At 39.4% G+C, this 22,881-nt stretch overlaps 1 long non-coding RNA gene across 2 annotated transcripts in view; it reads right to left on the bottom strand.

Annotated features, from left to right (window-relative positions):
• LOC108424796 overlaps positions 1-22,274 on the bottom strand; it is a 31,305-nt gene extending 9,031 nt beyond the window's left edge. The window contains exons 1-2 of one of the 2 annotated variants that reach the window (XR_001857644.2): positions 22,203-22,274; positions 21,584-21,803 (exon numbers count right to left, since the gene is read on the bottom strand). This is a non-coding gene — a long non-coding RNA (uncharacterized LOC108424796). The remainder of the gene's footprint in view (positions 1-21,583; positions 21,804-22,202) is intronic. The other variant, XR_001857645.2, reaches the window with a different exon arrangement.
• Positions 22,275-22,881: the final 607 nt, after the last annotated feature.

The following is a 22,881-nucleotide window of genomic DNA, read 5'->3' as shown; positions in this document are numbered from 1 at the left end:
GACGTGATGTAAATGTATCATGACACTCAAGCAGCAAAAACTTGCTTATTTCAATTGACTAATTCCTGTTTTTGACACCTACACAGACAGAAATCTGAAAGAAATCAGAGTAAATCAGATTACTGAGCTAAAATCGCTAAAATTTCTTTACCCGGATTTCAGCTCAAAGCTGAACCAGAATGCTGACGTTGCTGAAAGTAACAACCCCCCCTCCCCCCCTCCCCCCCCTCATCATTATTATCTTCTTTGCCATCAGAACTGAGGCAGAGTCGGTCATCCTAGGCACATCAAGTTGTCTGAGGGTTGTCGCTGCATTAACAGGCTGTTTGATTGCTGGTTTGTGCTGCTGCTGGAAGGCTGAAGGCCTCCTCAGACCTTTCTGAAATAACTGCCAGCTATCTGTCATGCACTGCAGTGTAGCAGTAGATTAAATAAAGGTCAAATTTAGTGGAGAGTAATAGGTAGTGCAGTCCCTGAGGACACTGCGCTGTCTCTAACAGCTCTGCTTCTTCTCCGCCCAAACGACACCTTTTCAAATGCCACCAGCGCTCTTAATGCAAGACTGAACTTTAAAGGAGAGTGAGCGTGCACTTTAGGAGAGTGGCCAAGCTTAGGATGCGTCTGCACACCCCTCCACCCCCAACCTGTACAGCTGTGGATGCTGATCTCTGAGTGGTTTACAATGAATTTTCACAATGACTTACAGCAAGTTTTACAATGTACATTACAGTGCAGGTCATTGAGCTTGTCATAATAAATGTCTAGTGAAGTTCCTCATCGTAGTTCTGCCAAACGAGATGCATACAAATAAGCATTCGATTTCAATAAGCTATTCTCTTTATATTTTGAAATATATTGACGACAAAGAACCATATTTCACAGAGTGGAACAGTAAAGTGCTGTATATATATATAATATAATGCTTTGGGAAAGAAATATATTAATAATGTGTTACAATATCTCACATTTCTATTTTGGAATATATGACCTCATTTCCCAAAAATGAGACGCTGTGAAATGTAATTACAAACAATGTAGCAATGTGCAAATCATTTAAACCCTATATCTCACTGAAAATACTTAAAAGACAACATATCAAACATTTTATCTGAGAATTTTTTAATGAAAAAAATATATGCCCATTTTGAATTTGATGCCAGAAACACATTCCGGGCTGCGTCTGAGAGGCTGAGTCTCTCAGAAGTAAAGGTGATGAGGGGTTCACCACTCTGTGACAGACTGCCTGATCAAATAGTGCAACTATTCAAGAATAACGATTCTGAACGTAAACTAGCGGAGAACTTTTGCCTTTCATCGTTTACGGTGAATCTGGAGAAATCTCTGTATGCAAGGGACAAGGCCAAAAACAATATTTGCTGGCCGTGATCTTTGGGCCTTCAGATGGCACTGCATTAAAAAACGGACATGATTCTGTAGTGGAAATCACTACATGGGCTCAAACACACCTGAAGACCACGGTCTATGAAACCAGTACATCGCTGCATCAAACAAATGCTAATTCATAATCTTAAACATGAAGCTGAGCATACATAAACAGGGTCCAAGAATGCTGCCTGAGCTCATTTAAAGTGGACTGGGGGGAAATGGAAAAGTGTCCTGTGGTCCAACGAATCAACATTTCAAATTCTTTCTGGAAATCATGGACTCCGGGCTAAAGACCACACTGCTTGTTATCAATGCACAGTTCAAAAGCCAGTATTCATGATGGTAGAGGGGTACGTTAGTGCACATGGGGGACGTGCACATCTGTGTATCTTTAATGCTGAATGATATTTACAGGTTTTAGCAACATATGCTGCTATCCAGACAATATTAAGCAGTGTCTCCTCAGTTCTCAAATTCTTACATAATGTTTATAAAAGAAGAGATGATGAAACAGTGGTAAACGTTCCCATCCCAACTTTTTTGGAAGGTGTCATTGGCATCAAATTCAAAATGGGAATGTTTTTATAATGGAGAGACAGAGAGCTGACATTACCAATGTGTTCTATTTGGTAATAGTGTTGGCACTGATGGTTCAGGATGGCTGAAAGGGAAATCTGTGTGTATTTCTGTTCTCATTTCCTTTCATTGTGTTCAACTGTAAGTGATCAGTTCTGCTAACGACCAAAGACTTTAACAGAACTGATGCCAGACATGTACACAGTGTTAACAGCAACGTTAATGATGGACACTGATCATTGTCATCTTACTAATGAGACATTGTACTGAAATATCCTTTCTACCATCTCCTATTCACTGTTGTGTTGTGTTGTTTGGCTTGAGCTGAGCGAGGGTGTGGTTGGCTGAGCACTGCTGGCATTAAAAAGCATGAAGATCCAAAGTTCAGTTCAGTTTTATGTGTGTGTTTTTATGCTGCTCTCCGGGGTTTATCTTTGAGCTAGTGTCGATTTGACAGCATGGTGAGGAAATTTGACCTTGGAAGGTTAAGGTCACTCCTGGGGCAAACTACCAGAAGATTTAACACAGAAATGTTTTGACACCTCTGCGCTATTGTCATGGAAAACAGACCTAAAACCTTTTAAAGTTCACAGCAGCTCTAGCACACATTTAAAGAACCCTCCTGAGCTATTAGAAACAGTCACAATGTGAAATCAGTATTCTGAAATATCAAAAAAAAGCACTGTAAGGACCACAAGACTACAAGTAGCGTCTAATCCATAATGGTTTCGGTTAGATTTGGATTGAGGCCTTTTCATAAAGTCTTGATGAACATGATATGAATTCAATTTAGGAGAAGAAAGCATACTTATTAAAAACATTCATTGCTTGTTTGCAATTGGGGGTACGTGGTGGTGATGGTGTCTAACAGAGGCAGTATGAATGAAATAGGCCAACAATATAATCAAGTACAAAGTCTTCTGCTGTACTGTCCTAGCATGTATTACAGTTTGGGTGCTCTATATCACTTATTTACCATTTTCAAACATTATCAAACACTCTTGCATTGAGCAGTTCACTAATGTTATCAGCCAAGTTTTTTCCATATTTCGGTTGTTGAAGCCTTAGCCCTGTGTATTCTAGTAGTAGAGAGCTAAATTGCAACTATGTCAAAATAAAATAACCACTTCCTTCTATGCAGTATATGAGGTAGCATCCATCGCTGAACTTTGAGTTGTTTTTTTGTTTTGTTTATTTGCTGCAGTTAAACTAGCTAATATAATTTTTTTTAATTGTTTCTCTTTGACAGATCTTTATACAAGTAGATCATAAGCTGGATAAAGACACAATGTAATTTTTAAATGATCATTTAATTCATTGAAGGACAAACATTATTCAACACACATTGACCCTGTGTGAAAAAGTATTCACCCCTAGTCATTCACTCAAAAAATGAACTAAGACACTAGACTCACTCAAGTTTAATTGCTGCCAACCCTGTTGAATCTAAATGTCACTTAAATAAAACCTTTCCAGCAAAGTGAAATAGGCTAAAACGCCTTAACAAGCAGTGCAATATGCTGCAATCAAAACAAATTCCTTAAGACATGAGAAAGAAATGTATCAATCTGGATACAGATTACAAGCCATTTTTAAGGCTCTGTGATTCCAGTGAATCACATTGAGAGTCATTATTGCCAAATGGAGAAAACCTAGAATAGTGGGAAATCTTCCCAGAAGGAACATCAAAAGTCAGACCAAAAGAGCACAGCGACGACTCACCTAGGAAGTCCTAAAAGAACCAAGATTAGCATGATGGAGGCTGCAGGCCTCGCTCACCTCAGATAAGGTCAGCATTCATGACTCCACAATTAGAAACACTGCTCAAAATTGGTATCCATCAGGTAAAAATGACTGCTTTGCAATAGGAAATTAAAGGCTTGTCTCATATTTGTCAGAAAACTACCTTGACTCCTCAAGCCTTTTGGAATAATGTTCCAGAGTCAAAAGTGGAAGAAAGGAATCCCATTACATCTGCCATGAAGCTATCACAGCATTCCACAATCAGAACATTATACCCAGCGTGGATTATTGACTGGGATAATAGGGCAGGACCCTCTGACTGTCAGGGGCCTCAAAGACTTGGGATACTCCATTGCAGATACAAACAATAGGTACACAAATAGTCCTGGATTAAATAAATTAATTACATTTTAAATGAAATATTTTCTGTTTTCAAACCCATTTCTGCTTTAAGTTTTAAAGATGTGTAGATGTGAAGAAATCTCAATTCAAATCTTACACAAAGCTTATTATGATGTCATCGACAATAACATGTTGCACTTTACTGATGCAAATCGATTTCTTTTTAAAAGCAACAAACAAATAAATGTTCAGTGTTGCTCCAAATGGAGACAAACATGAACTTTAAATATTATTTAATCTTACTTTTCAGGACTTTATATATTTTTTTTATTATGTCTTTTTTTTCAGTTTATTTTCATTTAAAATGTGTAATTGTTAGTGTGGGGGGCTTCCCAAGACTTTTGTGCCTAGGGGATTCATAATCAATCACTGATTATACCAACAGTGAAACATGGTGGTGGTAGTGTTTCACAGAGTTAGTATGAATATGAGAGTCCAAACATACTCACCTGCCACTTTATAATTAATAGCTAATCAGCCAATCACATGGCCTCAACTCGGTGCATTTAGGCATGTAAAGGTGGTCAAGACAAAGGTGGTAAAGAAACATGTCTTTATCTGTGACTCTATCAGATGGGATGGATCAAGTGTTGGCTCTCTGTGTGTGAAATATTTGACAAAAGACATTGTGTGCAGGGGTGAAAGGGGAGGGGTGAGCGATTCAACAAAGGGGTGAGTCTCCACAAAGAAGAGACAACAGACACAACTGCAGCATTTCTATCGAGAAATTGTGTATAAATGACACAAAAATAGAAATAAACAATACAAAATTTCAAGCTACAACATCCGGTTTTCTTCTAATTTTTCTTCTAACACATTTCCATTCCATATATATATATAAATTAAACATCAGTGAAACAAAAACATGTACATTCCAACATACATTCTTTAAAAGGGGGATGAAATTGGGTTTTCGGCCTACTGATGGTTAAAACATTTTTCAGTCTTGTTACTGATGATTCTAAAACATTTTTGCAAGCACAACAGTTGCCATCCAAAAAGGCTTTTGAGAAAGCCTGTCAGACAACAACACAACATTGCCAACATGCTCTCCAGCATTTGGACCCAGTAAAAGAGGAATCTGTTGGCTCACTCACCCTATGCTAATCATGCTCATCACAACAGCAGCATCTCTGCACCCCCACGATTCTCACTACAGCAGAAGCCAGATACACACTTAACTGTCATAACACTATGTGAGCACAGCTATCACTGCCTCTGTAGCCATTTGGTTAAGCCTGCCCTTACCAGTGGTATTTGCTATCAAGACACTGAACATTCATCCAAAGATTAGTACTGTTTTATTAGCTTTGGGATTTTGGGGCTTTCACTTAGTTTTCTTTTACCATCTGGGTCTTTATGCTATTGCTCTCAACGTCTGTGATACAGCTGAAAGCAGTTATGTAACACACAGGTCCCGTCCCCCAAGCGAGCAAACAAAGCGAGAGACCTTTAAAAGTCATCCGTGATAAAACTGTTTTGGGATGATTTTATAAAAAATGGAGGCTATTATCTGTGGCAATGACCTTTCAAACTATCAAAACTAACTATGGCGGCAGCCCAAAAAGTCCCTGTGACAAGCAAATCCTTAAAAGTCTTTCCTGTTACAGGGAAAAAATTCTAAAGTCTTCAGTTTCTCTGTGCACTTAAATGAATTTACGTAGAATTTCGTCCCCATTTGCTATGACAGCAGCTATACACAACAAAATGAACTTGAGTCCTACATTCTTCTGTTCAGTAGTGAAAAAGGGTTCTTTTTTCATAACAGAAGCATTTTATAGGGTTCTTTAAAGAACTATATACAAGGTTTTCATCATAGAGAAGAACCACTGAAACATGCCAAACAAGCATTCATACAGAGCCCCGCTGGTGACGTCCTGTTTAAATAAAAATAATGCATGGTCATGACTTACTAAGGCATGGGAATGAGATCTTAAAATGTGGCCATGACTTAGTAAGGCATGGGACCAAGATCCTAAAGTGTGGCCACAATCTTATTACCTTATTCCCATGCCTTACTAAGCATTTTTATTTATTAATACAAGATGTCACCAGCAGGGCTCCATACATTTATGCATTTCAATGGTTCTTTCTTCATGGAACCACTGCTTTTGCTGAAGAACCCATGAAGAACCATAGTGACACTATGAAGCCTTAAACATGTGATGGTAGATGTCATATACTGTCATGAATAGGTAAGATAGAACTTATTCAGTATTATAACATCGCCACAGTAGCATTAGCGGTAATTGTTACAACACATGCCATAATGTTTGATGTCATATCAGCTAATGTCACATGACAAGTGTCTGTAGCTAGCTGTCAAACATCAATCATCATATCTGTTTTAACAATGACCAGTAATGCTGACACTGTTACATTAGAGAAAAAATGTCATAACAGTTTATGACATGCTTTTATGAAATGCTATTGTGAATGTTCTGTAACAGGGTTAAAGTAAACGCCATCTAAATGCACAGGGACAGTTTTAAATGGACTAAAAATAGCAATATGTTTCATCTTACCACTATCATCATTTTGCACAATTAGCATAATCCCCCTTGTAATCCCTGCTAATCTCTGACAGGACGGACATCACACAGATGCTGCTTTCCTTTGTCTTACATTTAAATGGATTTGGAGCTGGTTGGCGGTGACTGTGATCACCGTGTCTGATGGTTTTGGGCTTTGATGTGCAATTCATGCTGTGTTTGCTGTGGTGTGAAGTAGAAGAGACGCTAACAGTAGGTGTTTTACAGCTCTTTAAAGTGGCTCACAGCCTAACTGTGAATGTGGTGTCATTGGTCTTTGCCTGCTAAAAAGTTTGTTTTGAAGCTTAAATGGGTTGGAAACTGCATCAGCCAACTGTGGGGACAGCTACCCCAGAGTGGCTTGGGGTTAGGGGACTCACAACTGAACAACAAACTCGTTGAGAAGATCTACAGCTGTTATCCAAATTTGATTCCCAGAAAGGAGATCAATTCTGAAAATAACCTCATGTTCTCACGGAAGTCTACAAGTAGAGTTACCAGCACAGACTTAGCCCCTCAAAAAGAAGTTTAGATGTATGACGGGGCTGAAAGAAGCAGCCATAACTCATTGTGCTTTTTGCTGTCTAACAACTGTACTGATATGGGGGCATCGGTTCATGCACTGCTCTTTGGAATTTGACCAAATATGTTGTCAATATTATTTTGAAAGCCTAAAAGCTGCACTCTTAAAATGAATTATGCCAAATGGGTTACTTGGATAGATGCCATAGAAGAACCCTTTGGTTCTCTAAATAACTACTAAATGAACAGCTCTTCAAGAAACCCAGTTGAGGGATCTTTTAATCGAAATGTTCCCCAGTTTTGCTCTAGCCCAACTAACAACACCTACCATTGGAGGAAAAATACAGACTGTTTGTGGGACACTGAGGAAATGTTTGAGAACCACTGCTTTAGAGTACTAAGTTTTTATTTTACAGCATGTGGCTTCTTTATTTTTAAGTGTGTGGGACATGACCTAATGTAGGTGTCTCCAACCCTGCAGAGCTTAGTGCCCAGCTTAATCTAATCTTAATCTAATGTGCTGGTAAGGAGCATGGGAGATGCTGCCTGGTTTGGATGAAAGCATCTTTCAGTAGCACACCATTAAAGAGGTTTTTCAAGAGTTGTGTAGGAAAGAAGTTATATATAGAACTGTTACTAATGTTTGTGATTAAATGGGTCTTCCCTATGATGGAAAATGTCTTGGATATGGCTTCAGTTGTTTAACAGTGCTGTGAAAAAACAGTAGCCCTCATTTACTCATTCAGACCTTTCTACGTTTTTTTTTTTTTTAAAAACATGTTCTTGAGAAACTCCAAAAAAAAGTCTGTCAGATTCATGACGTGTTCTTACAAGTGCAGAACTGTTCACACCTTTGTGCTCTTGCATGTGTAGATTCTGTTCTTACCTAAGAACAAAACATTTGTGAATGGCAGAATCTTCATGACAACCGCATAAGTGGGTTTTAAGAGGAATTTCTTCATAAGAGTGGTTGGTAAATGAGGCCCAGTGCTCTTTGGTCTTCACTCTTGACTCAGTCTGTTGGACATCATTCCCAAAGGCCTGGAGGCCAGTTATCAACTATATTTGTTAAATTGACTGAGTAACTAAGGGGGCACTTACTTTCACAGGACACAGGTCACACAGGACCTACTCGTGTCGGATGTCGTTTTTTTTCCCTCAGTAGCTGAAATTTGCATTTCAAAACAGTATTTTGTGTTCATTAAGCACTGAGGCTTTTTGGATACTACACAGAACCCTTTCTGGTGAGCATGCATTGCAGTACTACAGTTTGTATGAAAGTCTTCTACTACAATCAGTTACTCCCTTATTTCATAACCTTTTATAATTTTGAAGGGTTTTTGATAACTTGTTAATCTTTGCTCTTCTAAAGCAATGATAATGAACCCTGCATGTGCAGCTCCAATCCTTATCCACTACACTATCCAACTCATGACTGTCTTCAGAAGGTCTTCATAAGCTGGACAGAGTTCGTAAGATTTGGGTTGGGAGTGAAATCTGCCAGAAGGTGAACAGGAGGAGGGTTTATGACCATGACAAGCAGATCTACCACCCTGGAGATATCAGGTCCAACATACCAAGCTTTAGCATTCAGATGGTCCCGAAGGCCTTCATTAACTGAAACAAGTGTGTTAAATTGGGTCTGGAGCTTAAGAGTGGTACATGTCCAGGGCATTGATTGAGCACCTCTGTCCCAAACCAAAATTGGCTTTCAATGAAGAACAGTCACGGCAAATCAGGCAAATCATAAAGGCACATCATGATCATGTAGGTGTTTTCTAATTGCTGTCCTGCATCAGGAGTTGTTTTTCTCAGTGAAGTTCTCAGGGAAAAGCCATCTTTGGTGCATTGAATCAAATGATATCTCTAAGTCTACCAAATCTGGCTACGGCAGTGATGTCTCCATAATTAAATCTACTCTGTTCAATTCTGTAAGCTTTATGAGTATCGACATATTTCACCACAGAATTGATAGCTTCACTGAAACAACAGGAATTGACAACAAGACATTAAAAGTTTCAATTACAAAGAAAATATTTAGTTTGAAATGATTAAAGCATTTTTTCTCATAGTGAGGCAGAATGAAGAGAAGTCTCAGTGCGTGAATCTATTTCTGAGCAGAACAGCCAGCAGGGCTCTTCTCCCTAATGCTCCTTTGTTTTCTTCTGTTTATTGAGCAATTCCTGGGGGCATAGGCCTCTATTTCTCTACCAGCACTCTCTCACTCTCTCTCACTCACTCTCTCTCGCTCTCATTCCAGCTGTCAGTCTCTCTCTGATCCCCCTCCTCCTCTCGCTCTTTTCTGTCCTTCATATCTACCTCCCTCTCCTTCTTGCTTTCTCTGTATCTTTCTCTCTCTATGTACAGGGGTGCCATAGTTTCACAGGGGAGCAGCTTTTTTTATCTCCCTGAAGCCAAAGGCACTGCTGCTCTTTCATCCTCCTGCCCACCGACATTGTCTCCAGTATTCTTTGATTTGGATTCCATTTTGAACCAAAGCCCTCAGAGTGAAAAAGGAACTACAGAACAGCTGAAAATGCATTTCAGTCATAAATATTTAGGCACACTTAAAAGGGACATAAGCCGAACAGCGATGCCTGATGCAAACTTACACACGATTCCATTATTATTCACTACATTCACTGCAGCTCATTCCATTAGAATTCATAATGTCACTATGACCATCAGTCCATTAATCTCCTTTATAATGGATATGATACAGACCTTCAGGGTATGTTCTGTCTCATCTTTTAAAGGTTTTGCAATGCATTCAATATACACTGTCATAATTAATTGCAACACTATGTAATAAATGATATTTACATTCAGTTTATACTCTAAATCAGAACAGTCTGCACTTCTAAGGGTGCCTCCACACTAGACAATGCAAGGACGAAGTGGTAGAAGCATACGCATGTAGATCTACGCATGTAGATCCCAACTAATCATCATTCCAACTGTCCTAAATATTCATCTGATTCACCTGTGTGACTGGCATGTGTTTAGTGTTTAGTATTTAAGCCTGGTCTTGGTATAGCTTAGTACAGTTGTGAGGTATTGCTTCTCTAGTAGAGCTACTGAGCGTTTCTCTATAGTGTATTTCAGTTGCTTTTATTGCGTACTTGGCTATTTTCTGGATTCCTGATCTTTGCTCCTCTGGTTATGTTTGCCCTGTTTTACCTTTTCGCTCTTTTAGATTTTCCCACTCATGTATTCCGGATAAAGCCTCATCTTTTGGATTTACAGTTAGTCACTACTGTCCTCGTTCTTGGATTTTCATCCATTTTCTACTTGCATGTTTCTATTGGTTGAGGTGCATTCATGTCAGAATCTGTTGCAGCAAAAGTTGAAACGGTTTGAACTTCTTCAATGCTTGACGCAGCATCCTAACTGAATAACTTTGGGGGACTACAAAAGGACAGTGGTTACACCTCAGTTCTACACAGTTCTACAGGTCATAGGATGACATCAATTAACAATGAAATAAACATGTTTCCTTTGGTCCACGGATTTTTTTTATGTGGTCTTTGTAGTGGTTGAGTTAGATTTACATGTACATTTCTGGCATTTGGCTGACGCTCTTATCCAGAGCAACCGACAGTTTGATCATATTACACAGGTAGGCGAAGGTGGTGTTAGGAGTCTTGCCCAAGGACTCTTATTGGTATAGTGTAGGGTGCTTGTCCAAGCAGGGGATTGAACCCCAGTTAGATACCCCTGCTATAGTGTGTAGGCACTGTAACAATCTAAATATGAAAAAAACATCAGAAATTTAATGCCCGTTTTATCCAATTCAAATAATAATCACTTATCTCCTCTCATACTTATAAACTCAAATATGATATGGCCTGAAAGCGTATAGTCTCAGTTTCTCTTGGGGATGATGAGTGAGAAATAAGGTCTATGATCTATGTGAATATGAGCTGTAGTCTAACCAGGTTTCAGGTAGGTCAGACTGATACAAAGTATAATATTTCATCACTGTCAGAACAAACCTTGTATCTTGATTGATTTTTTTTTACAAAGTTTAAAAAACATTTGTGTGAAATTTTCGTGATCAATGATCCAACATAAATGGAATGAAATATTTTTACTTTGTCTTCCAATGACAGTTAAACCCCTACAATCCCAGGCTTATTACATACTGAGGCTTATTATTCAGTAACTACAGGGACTTCAATACAAACTGGCTGCACAATTCTTAGTTTATAGAGGTGTGTAACAAAACTTTGAGCCTGCTGGTCGACCCTGGACATGTAACAGAGTTAAAGTTTCTTCCTTCTGCTGAAAAGTTACCATTTTGGAGATACTAGGAGATACACCTAAATATCTGAGGCAAGTTCAAAATAGAGGTTGTTTTTTTTTTTTTTTTTTTTTTTTTTTTTTTTTTTTTTTTCCTTGGTTTCTGACCAGTTTCAAACCAATGGCTGTCACAATTCACTACTTGATAAAATTATAACTGTTTTATTATAGCCAGAAATTACTGTGACTACCAAGGGTTAAAATAGGCTCCTTCGTATTTAAAATTAATGGTCTGATTAATATGCACTGTTTATTAGACTTGGTTCTTATGCTGCATTATTTGCATGGTCTGTGTTATGCAGGCATAAAATAGTGTACAGTCATGAATTTTACTTCATGCCTTTCTTCCTGAGGCCCAGTAGCCACCATAAGAGCCGAATAAATATTTACAAAAATGTTTATATAAGAATATAATACATCTAAAATCTTGCTCGATTCCATGGCAACGGCAAGACTCTTGGGTCATCAGTTCAAAACATTCACTTCGGTAATGCACACTCGGGTGTTGAGTCTGAAAACCCCATATACTCATCAAGTGCGATTTACCAAGCCCTTCTCACCATGAAATCCTATGGGGCATCAAAAGAGGCCGGGCTGTGATTTATTCCTTTATTCATCTTCCAGCCAGGGGTGTGTGTGTGTGTGTGTGTGTGTGTGTGTGTGTGTGTGTGTGTGTGTGTGTGTGTTAATCCTGGGAGAAAGCTCAGTCCCTCCTTGGTTTATAAGCAGGTGCTGCACAGCACTGCAGGAGGACTGTTGGTTTTTGTGATTATTCTCTGAATTTTTGATTTAGTTAAGCTGCACTGAGAGTCAAACAGGCCAGGCAAACCAACAGGTTTGTTGACTCACTGAAATTTGGTTTCAGGCAAATTTAGTCAGTTCAGAACCTGAAATCACCTTGAGCTATGCTGGCAAGTACAAATCACATTTTACACATACGTTTTATAAGAAAATGCTCTATTTTTCTTCCATAAACATATGTTGAATCACCTCTGTTGAATCGCTCACCCCCCTTCACCCCTCCACACAATGTCATTTGTGAAACATTTCACACACAGAGAGCCAACACTTGATCCATCACATCATCTGATAGTCACAGATAAAGAAATGTTTCATTGTCATATTAATTTAAAAATGTCAAATTTCATTCCACTGGCAGAGTGGCCACTACGGGGCCTGCAGAAAAAGGCTACAGAAACTTACAGCTGTATTGACCAAGATTGAGCCTAATTTCTAAGATTTTGAATCTTTCTTCCGTCTTCAACACTTTTGTACTTGATTATACACTCACTGGCCACTTTATCAGGTACCTTGCTAGTAAAAGGCTGGACCTCCTTTTGCCTTCAGAACTGCCTTAATTCTTCGTGGCAGACTTTCAACAAGGTGTTGGAAACGTTCCTCAGAGATTCTGGTTGGTTATTTGAGTTCCTGTTGCCTTTCTATCATCTGGAACCAGTCTGCCCGTTCTCCTCTGACCTCTCACATCAACAAGGCATTTTCATCCACACAACTGACCGCTCCCTGGATTTTTCCTCTTTTTCGGACCGTTCTCTGTAAACCCTAGAGATGGTTGTGCGTGAAAAGGCCTTTTAACAAAGACCTAAACCAGCGTGTACTTTTTAACTAAACAATCTGTTCACAGTGAAACCTTCAACCTAACCATAGAGAAAGTTCTAAAGCATCTTACATTGTTCTCTTTAACTGATAAATGATAATAAGCTCAAGCTCAGCCTATTTGTCAAAACAAAGTTTCCAAAACTTATTATCCCGAAGTGAGATTTCAGTGTGTAAACTTCCACATATCATCTTAAACATCAGCATGTGAGCATTTCCTTCTCGCTCATCGTCAGCACTGAAATGAGCTCATTATGGATCCAATGCAGAAAAATGTCCTTTCGCACCTGCACTATCTCACACAAAAGCACAAGGCAAAGAAGTCACATCGTTAGCCTCCTTTCTCTGTGCTAATAAGAGCGTTACCCTTCAGAATGGATGGCCCTGTCCATTAAGGGTGTTCATTATGGTGAGTCGTTTCAAATGGAGGACCGTAATGAGCAAATGGCCCTCTCCATCAACGTCGGCACCTCGGTGACCTGATTTGTGACGCTTTTCTAGGATGACAGACTGCCACGCTAGCGTGCTGGCCAGCACATGTCACCAACACAAAAACCACAAGACAAACATCAATTACTGGAGTGGACTGTCCTTTATGGGTCCTTGTGTCTTTTGAACCCAACAGGAGAGCAATTAGAAGCCTGTCAGTATTCTGCTTGTGAAAAAATTGCCAGTGAAAATTTTCATCACAGTTGCATCAATTATAAGCACAGCATGATGCAGTGTTCATGGATGAGCTATTAAAACTGTCAAAACACAGACATTGGAGGGAAAATCAGAGTTGTTACTTTATATTATATATTACTGTGCTATTCAAACATTTATGTTACTAAGTATGTAATTATGTATTTAATTATATAGTAATTATTCCATACATGGCAATTACATTCTTTGACAGCTTGGAGTCAGAATTTCAATTTCTTTTCTCATTTTGGGCAAGAAAATGACAAACTTGTCTCTAAAGAGGAGCACATGACACAACTTCATAATGAAATATCTCCTCTTCTACTTTCAATCCATACCACAATTATATTTTGTAAGTTTAGAATCTGCACATTCCATATAACTTTCAATTACTTCAATGAGCTTTGAGTGAGTAACAATAAATATGATAATTAGCATGATAGCATGGTAATAAATATCTATCCATCCATCCATCCATCCATCCATCCATCCATCCATTGTACAAGCCGCTTCTCCGTGAGGGTTGCGGGGGGTGCTGGAGCCTATCCCAGCAGTCATCGGGCGGAAGGCAGGATACACCCTGGACAGGTCGCCAGTCCATCGCAGGGCAGACAGACAGACACAGACAGTCACTCACACCCAGGGGCAATTTAGCACGTCCAATTGGCCTGACTGCATGTCTTTGGACTGTAGGAGGAAACCGGAGAACCCGGAGGAAACCCACCCAGACCCGGTAATAATGGTAACAATTAGCATGATTTTATTATGAGCAGTGAAAATAAAATAGTTCTTGACCTACATCTACATTATACTATGCTCATTGTGATAATTATGCACAATAATAGCTTTAACCACAATTGGAATCCCAAATAAACCCATTTCATTAGCTGGCTGAATCTACTTAGAGCTAATCCACAATGCCTGTGTCTGCTATGGATGCTCCCAAACAAGAACCACGACCACCTTAGAGGCCTCCCAAACCCATCAATGACCTATTTTATTGTTTACTAGCTCAGGACCTCCAGCAAGCTAGAGCATTTACTGTCAGTGAAGGAAAGTCAATCAGATAAGCAAATCCAAGCAGATACATCCAGCTTCAGCCACGTGAAACCAATCTCTGTCAGACACTCTGAGGCAGGCTAGGGCTTCTTCCTGTTATTTAATGAATCAGCTTCCCCTTAGAGTTTGTTTTCTCGTGCAATCCAACCAAGTCCTAGATAGTCCAAAGGAGTGCGGAGGTGACCCAGGGGGTCAAACAGAGAACAAAAGACTGAGCTAGAAAGTTCAAAGTGTTAAATACTGTCCCACAGCCAGGTTTACAACCCTGCTTCCCTTTGCAGAAGTAAGCATAGCCTCTACGAAGCTTGTTTCCTGACCTCTTCCCAAAAGCACCATCTTCTGATCGACAGCCACTGTTTTCTTTGGCCACCCCCACTTTCGGGAAACTGCTCGAGACCTGGCTCAGTTGACCTGCTGATTTTTTCCCCCAATATGAGCTCCAGAAGTGTGTGTGTGTGTGTGTGTGTGTGTGTGTGTGTGTGTGTGTTGAATCAGCAATTTCTCACAGCTTCTGTGCCTCAGTTGTGTTTATTTGGTCACAGTTGTGTGGCTGTATAGGTGCTTTATTGTGTGCAGGAACAGGATGAAAACCAAAGCAATATAAAATGTAATCTCAAAAGCAAAGGCGGCAACAAATATGCTTCTGTAGGCCGAAAGAAACTGCGAAGAAAAACAGCTCTACGCTTCAACCACTTGTCCACCTGAAGTCTATAGAAGAGGAATGTGCTCATATCACATCGTGCTGTGATGGTGCCCTGATCTGGGAAAGTATTTTAGGCTGAGGGTGTTAAAATTATGAAGTGGTATATATGCAAAAACATGAAATGCCATCTAATCTTAAATAAGACCGTAACGATGAGTTAGTTTTGTCCGCTGTGGAAAAATTTCTGCCATTCCATAACTCCATAACAGATTTAACAGTTTCTCTCAAATAGGCTGCTGTTTGTTTTGTTTGAACCCAAAAGCTCAGCCTACAATCCACACCAACTTTCCAAACTCATTATAATCCCAAAGTGAGATTAAACTGTATAAACACATCACATATGGGGTCACTTGTCATAATAAAGGTTGTTATTCAGTAATAACCTGTACAGTATAGAGTGAAATGCTATGAACTAGACACCAAAACCGAAACCAACACTTCATTCACAGTTCAGTGTTTTGGGACTACATAAAGTTAGGACATGGTACAACTGCAGTGTTATTAAACAGTAAGCTATATGCTGTACAGATTTCTAAGCTCCATTTATCATTGAAAATGTCTTAATATCTACAGGACCCTACATATTTAAAAATGCTGCTCAGTGGTTCTGTAGTAAAGTAAAAGGTTCTTTGTAGAACAATGAAAACTCAAAAAATCCATTGCATGATTAAGGAGTTCTGCAGATTGGTAGAGAATGCACTGTGGATGGTTCTATATAGCGCCAAAAAGGGTTCGTCTAGTATTATGGTGTCAAGCAGTAGAAGAACCCTTTTTGGTGCTTCATAGCACCCTCTCCAGAAAGGTTCTGTATAGAACAATACAAAACACATTATCCATCAATTTGAAGATCTCTTTAATGATGCAAGGGACACTTTGATCATGCAAAGAGTTATTTGAGTGTTCATGGCTCTATATAAAGCCATCGTCTTTACTAATGATCCCTTAAACATTTTTGAGTGTGTACAGACTATTTGGGATTTGTAAGAAAGCAGTTTAATTGGAGATTCATTACACATGTGATTTCAAAGAAATTGGCTTTAGCTGCATGAAAATGATTGACCCAAAATGTTTGAGCAGTCGTGTAATCAAATGAGAATCTTTCCTGCAACTCTATCAGATTAACGAAGACGCTGCTTTCTCTCTGTGTGTGAGAAATGTTGTGACTCTCTAAACTCTCTACACTTATCTCTACACACATCATGATAAGAAAACATTCTTGACCTGCTTGCTCAGATATGAAGATCCATCTAAATATATCCCATAACTGTTCACAATGAGTGAATAGTTGGGAACTGGTTTCAAACAGTCTAATCCGTTGGAACCGTGATCAGTTCCTTTTATCAGTGCTGGTATGTTTTTCTGATGGTTATGTGAAGTCATGTGTCATAACAAACTGTGTCATGATGTCAAACTCTTTATCTAGGCTGCTGGAAACGTGCAACAATAAGAAGTTGTGGAGGAGAGGAAGATGGGAACAGCACTACTTGCAATGTCATGTAAATGAATTCCATGAGTGCCACTGCTTCTCAACCAAGAAGCACATTCATTATCAGGGGTAAATATCCTGTTATAACATGATCAATGCCACACAGGCAGGCAGGCTTAGTGGGTTTTTTCTCTGACTAAGAAAACCTAAATGAAAGTGAATGCTGTGCAAATGCAGGTAACAGTGCATTTGGAGGGACATCTGACTACATTGGTGTCAGTATCTTGAAGATGTACTGCTGATACATTACTTACATTCACTACATTTATTGTTTATATGAAGTAGACTTTATATTGTACTTCCATCCCATGACCCTAATCCTAACCTTAACTCAGAACCTAATCCTAGCCCTCATCCTGGCCCTAACCTTAACCTCAACCTAAAACCTAACCCTAATCCAAATCCTACCCCTAATTCTAACCTTAACCTCAATCCAAAACATAATATTAACCTTGACCCTGCCACAAATCCTGTTCTTAACCTTAACCAAAACCTAATCCAAATCCTCACCCTGGCCCTAATTCTAACCTCAACCTCAACCTCAACCTCAAACCTAACCCTAATCCACATCCTTCCCCTAATTCCAACCTTAACCTCAATCCAAAACATAATATTAACCTTGACCCTGCCACAAATCCTGTTCTTAACCTTAACCAAAACCTAATCCAAATCCTCACCCTGGCCCTAATTCTAACCTTAACCTCAACCTAAACCTAAAACCTAACCCTAATCCACATCCTTCCCCTAATTCTAACCTTAACCTCAATCCAAAACATAATATTAACCTTGACCCTGCCACAAATCCTGTTCTTAACCTTAATCAAAACCTAATCCAAATCCTTACCCTGGCCCTAATTCTAACCTTAACTTCAACCTAAACCTAAAACCTAACCCTAATCCACATCCTTCCCCTAATTCTAACCTTAACCTCAATCCAAAACATAATAATATTAACCATGACCCTGCCATAAATCCTGTTCTTAACCTTAACCAAAACCTAATCCAAATCCTTACCCTGGCCCTAATTCTAACCTTAACCTCAACCTCAACCTAAAACCTAACCCTAATCCAAATCCTACCCCTAATTCTAACCTTAACCTCAATCCAAAACATAATATTAACCTTGACCCTGCCACAAATCCTGTTCTTAACCTTAACCAAAACCTAATCCAAATCCTCACCCTGGCCCTAATTCTAACCTCAACCTCAACCTCAACCTCAACCTCAAACCTAACCCTAATCCACATCCTTCCCCTAATTCTAACCTTAACCTCAATCCAAAACATAATATTAACCTTGACCCTGCCACAAATCCTGTTCTTAACCTTAACCAAAACCTAATCCAAATCCTCACCCTGGCCCTAATTCTAACCTTAACCTCAACCTAAACCTAAAACCTAACGCTAATCCACATCCTTCCCCTAATTCTAACCTTAACCTCAATCCAAAACATAATATTAACCTTGACCCTGCCACAAATCCTGTTCTTAACCTTAACCAAAACCTAATCCAAATCCTTACCCTGGCCCTAATTCTAACCTTAACCTCAACCTAAAACCTAACCCTAATCCACATCCTTCCCCTAATTCTAACCTTAACCTCAATCCAAAACATAATATTAACCTTGACCCTGCCACAAATCCTGTTCTTAACCTTAACCAAAACCTAATCCAAATCCTTACCCTGGCCCTAATTCTAACCTTAACCTCAACCTAAACCTAAAACCTAACCCTAATCCACATCCTTCCCCTAATTCTAACCTTAACCTCAATCCAAAACATAATATTAACCTTGACCCTGCCATAAATCCTGTTCTTAACCTTAACCAAAACCTAATCCTAATCCTTACCCTGGCCCTAATTCTAACCTCAACCTCAACCTAAAACCTAACCCTAATCCACATCCTTCCCCTAATTCTAACCTTAACCTCAATCCAAAACGTAATATTAACCTTGACCCTGCCATAAATCCTGTTCTTAACCTTAACCAAAACCTAATCCTAATCCTTACCCTGGCCCTAATTCTAACCTCAACCTCAACCTAAAACCTAACCCTAATCCACATCCTTCCCCTAATTCTAACCTTAACCTCAATCCAAAACATAATATTAACCTTGACCCTGCCATAAATCCTGTTCTTAACCTTAACCAAAACCTAATCCTAATCCTTACCCTGGCCCTAATTCTAACCTCAACCTCAACCTAAAACCTAACCCTAATCCACATCCTTCCCCTAATTCTAACCTTAACCTCAATCCAAAACGTAATATTAACCTTGACCCTGCCACAAATCCTGTTCTTAACCTTAACCAAAACCTAATCCAAATCCTTACCCTGGCCCTAATTCTAACCTTAACCTCAACCTAAACCTAACCCTAATCCACATCCTTCCCCTAATTCTAACCTTAACCTCAATCCAAAACATAATATTAACCTTGACCCTGCCATAAATCCTGTTCTTAACCTTAACCAAAACCTAATCCTAATCCTTACCCTGGCCCTAATTCTAACCTCAACCTCAACCTAAAACCTAACCCTAATCCACATCCTTCCCCTAATTCTAACCTTAACCTCAATCCAAAACATAATATTAACCTTGACCCTGCCACAAATCCTGTTCTTAACCTTAACCAAAACCTAATTCAAATCCTCACCCTGGCCCTAATTCTAACCTCAACCTCAACCTAAAACCTAACCCTAATCCACATCCTTCCCCTAATTCTAACCTTAACCTCAATCCAAAACATAATATTAACCTTGACCCTGCCACAAATCCTGTTCTTAACCTTAACCAAAACCTAATCCAAATCCTTACCCTGGCCCTAATTCTAACCTTAACCTCAACCTAAACCTAAAACCTAACCCTAATCCACATCCTTCCCCTAATTCTAACCTTAACCTCAATCCAAAACATAATATTAACCTTGACCCTGCCACAAATCCTGTTCTTAACCTTAACCAAAACCTAATCCAAATCCTTACCCTGGCCCTAATTCTAACCTTAACCTCAACCTAAACCTAAAACCTAACCCTAATCCACATCCTTCCCCTAATTCTAACCTTAACCTCAATCCAAAACATATTAACCTTGACCCTGCCATGAATCCTGTTCTTAACCTTAACCAAAACCTAATCCAAATCCTTACCCTGGCCCTAATTCTAACCTTAACCTCAACCTAAAACCTAACCCTAATCCACATCCTTCCCCTAATTCTAACCTTAACCTCAATCCAAAACATAATATTAACCTTGACCCTGCCACAAATCCTGTTCTTAACCTTAACCAAAACCTAATCCAAATCCTCACCCTGGCCCTAATTCTAACCTTAACCTCAACCTCAAACCTAACCCTAATCCACATCCTTCCCCTAATTCTAACCTTAACCTCAATCCAAAACATAATATTAACCTTGACCCTGCCACAAATCCTGTTCTTAACCTTAACCAAAACCTAATCCAAATCCTCACCCTGGCCCTAATTCTAACCTTAACCTCAACCTCAAACCTAACCCTAATCCACATCCTTCCCCTAATTCTAACCTTAACCTCAATCCAAAACATAATATTAACCTTGACCCTGCCACAAATCCTGTTCTTAACCTTAACCAAAACCTAATCCAAATCCTCACCCTGGCCCTAATTCTAACCTCAACCTCAATCCAAAACATAATATTAACCTTGAACCTGCCCCTGATCCTATTCTTAACCTTAACCAAATCCTAATCCTTACCCTGGCCCTCACCCTGACATCCTGACAATAACCATAACTCCAAACCTAATCCTAAACCTTCATCCTGGCCCTAATACTAATCCTAACCTTTACCTCAACTCAAACCCTAATCCTAACCCTCATCCTAGCCCTAATCTTAATCCTACCCAAACCCTAATCCAGTGAAGCTGCAGGTACAGAATGCTCTCAGTGTGTGTATAACAGCTGGTTGAGGATGTTGATGGTCTGTATTAAGTGTTCAGTTCTTCTCAGGATAAACATTTACAAACATGAATCGGGCCCCTTCAAATAAAGGGACAAACAACTGATTTTGTCAGATTATAAACAAGTTTTGTTCATACAGTTAATTTCTCTTGATTAATCTACTGAATATTTTCATTCAATTCATTTCATCAAGTTACTGAGAGTCTGAGTGTTCAGTTACTTCAGTGTCACCCAAATATTTTATCAGTCACTTTCATATGTTTTCCAAGTTATATCATTAAAAAAGGAGCACTGTAATTCACTTTAACATGTTCAAATGTTATTAGTCTCACACTCTCTTCACTGTATTCAGACTGAGATAATAAAACAGGCTGAAATCCTGTGTAGGCCTGCTTGACTGTTCAGGAATCAATAAGGCAATCGGAGTATAATAAATAAAGTAGCTGAAGAACCGATAAGCAGAAGCGATGCTGGTATTGGTATCAATAAAATCCTGCCATTTCCCATCCCTGAATCAAATGAGTGAGCAACAACACAGGCAGACATAGCATTTTATGGCTACTCTCTGTAGAAAGTGGGTTACTATCAGACACTAGCATTCAATCTCTGAGTGAAGAATGTTAAGCAGCTCTGTTCTCTTACCTCTTCTTCAGTCCTGCTGCATGGCAGTGATCTCTTCCCCCAGCCGTTTGTCCACGGCACTGAATGGTACAAGGAGGTGGGGTGGTCTGATGCTGTTATAAAGAATGTTTGGCTTTCCTGGAAACCACTGCACTTGGAATCATGATGTCAAATGAAAACAGGATCTTTCAGTTTCCCTTTCAGTTTCCTTTGTGGGTAGGCTCTCTTACACACGCTGTCCCTGAGGAAACAACAAGGGTTGGTTAGCTTTGACAACCATTTAAAAGCTGTGCCTCCAGTTAACCCCATAAATATCCAGGGCCAATCATGTGCACTGACGTCCCTGTAGTTACTGAAGCCTTAGTCTGCAACAGGCCTGTTTTTAAGGGGTTAATTGTAAATACCTGCTCTGTGAGGGTCTTGTGGGTGTCCTGACCACTAAAGAAAATGTACCAGAGCATCAGAGAAACAGATGAACTACAGCCTGTAATTCTAGAAGTACAAAGAGCTCCTATATGGTCAGTAAAGCTGATAAAAGACAGAGTTATGATGCAATGTTAATGTTATAGCTGATCAGTGCATAAACATTAACAGCTGCAAGCATTACAGATCTGCTTGGGATATGAAGCAAGAGCATTACCTTACTTTATTCTCTCGATTACATCCAGATGTGGTCACCTCTCTAGTTGTCTGTTCCCAGGGCTGAGCAGAGCAGCACTGAAGAGGGAGGTTTAGTGCTCCTTTTTATAGGGGGCTTTTTGCATATTGAGTGGGAATTTCTTGGAGCCATGATGTCAGCAAAAAAAAAAGGGTCTTTCCGTTTCCTGTTCTCTTTTGTAAAGTTGTATCTGTTGCACAGTGAGGAAATAATATTGGATAAATGAATTTCTAGTTTATCTAGATTCTTGATAGGACTTTTCTTCAATGTTTCTACATAATACAGAGACAGACATGCCATTAAGATATGCTGTCATCACATGTCATGACAGATTTTGCTCAGTGATGTAACCGTGTTGTGTTAGAATTGCCTGGTACTTTTATGCAGCAGGGTTTAAGTTTAATAGTGTGGATTTCAGTACTTTCACTTTCAGTTACTCCTTCTTTCAGGCTCCTTCTCTCACACATGTGCACTCTATACATGCACAGTTAAAGCTTGGATTCAGTCCCAGGAATCCAAGCTTGGGCTTTCCATTTGTGCAATAGCTCTCACTTGCTGTGTATACATGCCAACATTTTAGCCAATCCGATTGAACGCGTTCTGATTATTGATTAAGACTGAAGTGTGTGTGTGTGTGTGTGTGTGTGTGTGTGTGTGTTCA

Source organism: Pygocentrus nattereri, chromosome 30 (assembly GCF_015220715.1).
Source record: "Pygocentrus nattereri isolate fPygNat1 chromosome 30, fPygNat1.pri, whole genome shotgun sequence".
In the NCBI taxonomy this organism is placed as follows: Eukaryota; Metazoa; Chordata; class Actinopteri; order Characiformes; family Serrasalmidae; genus Pygocentrus; species Pygocentrus nattereri.
Note: the sequence above shows the minus strand (reverse complement) of the source record. Positions and strands in the feature narration are given on the sequence as shown.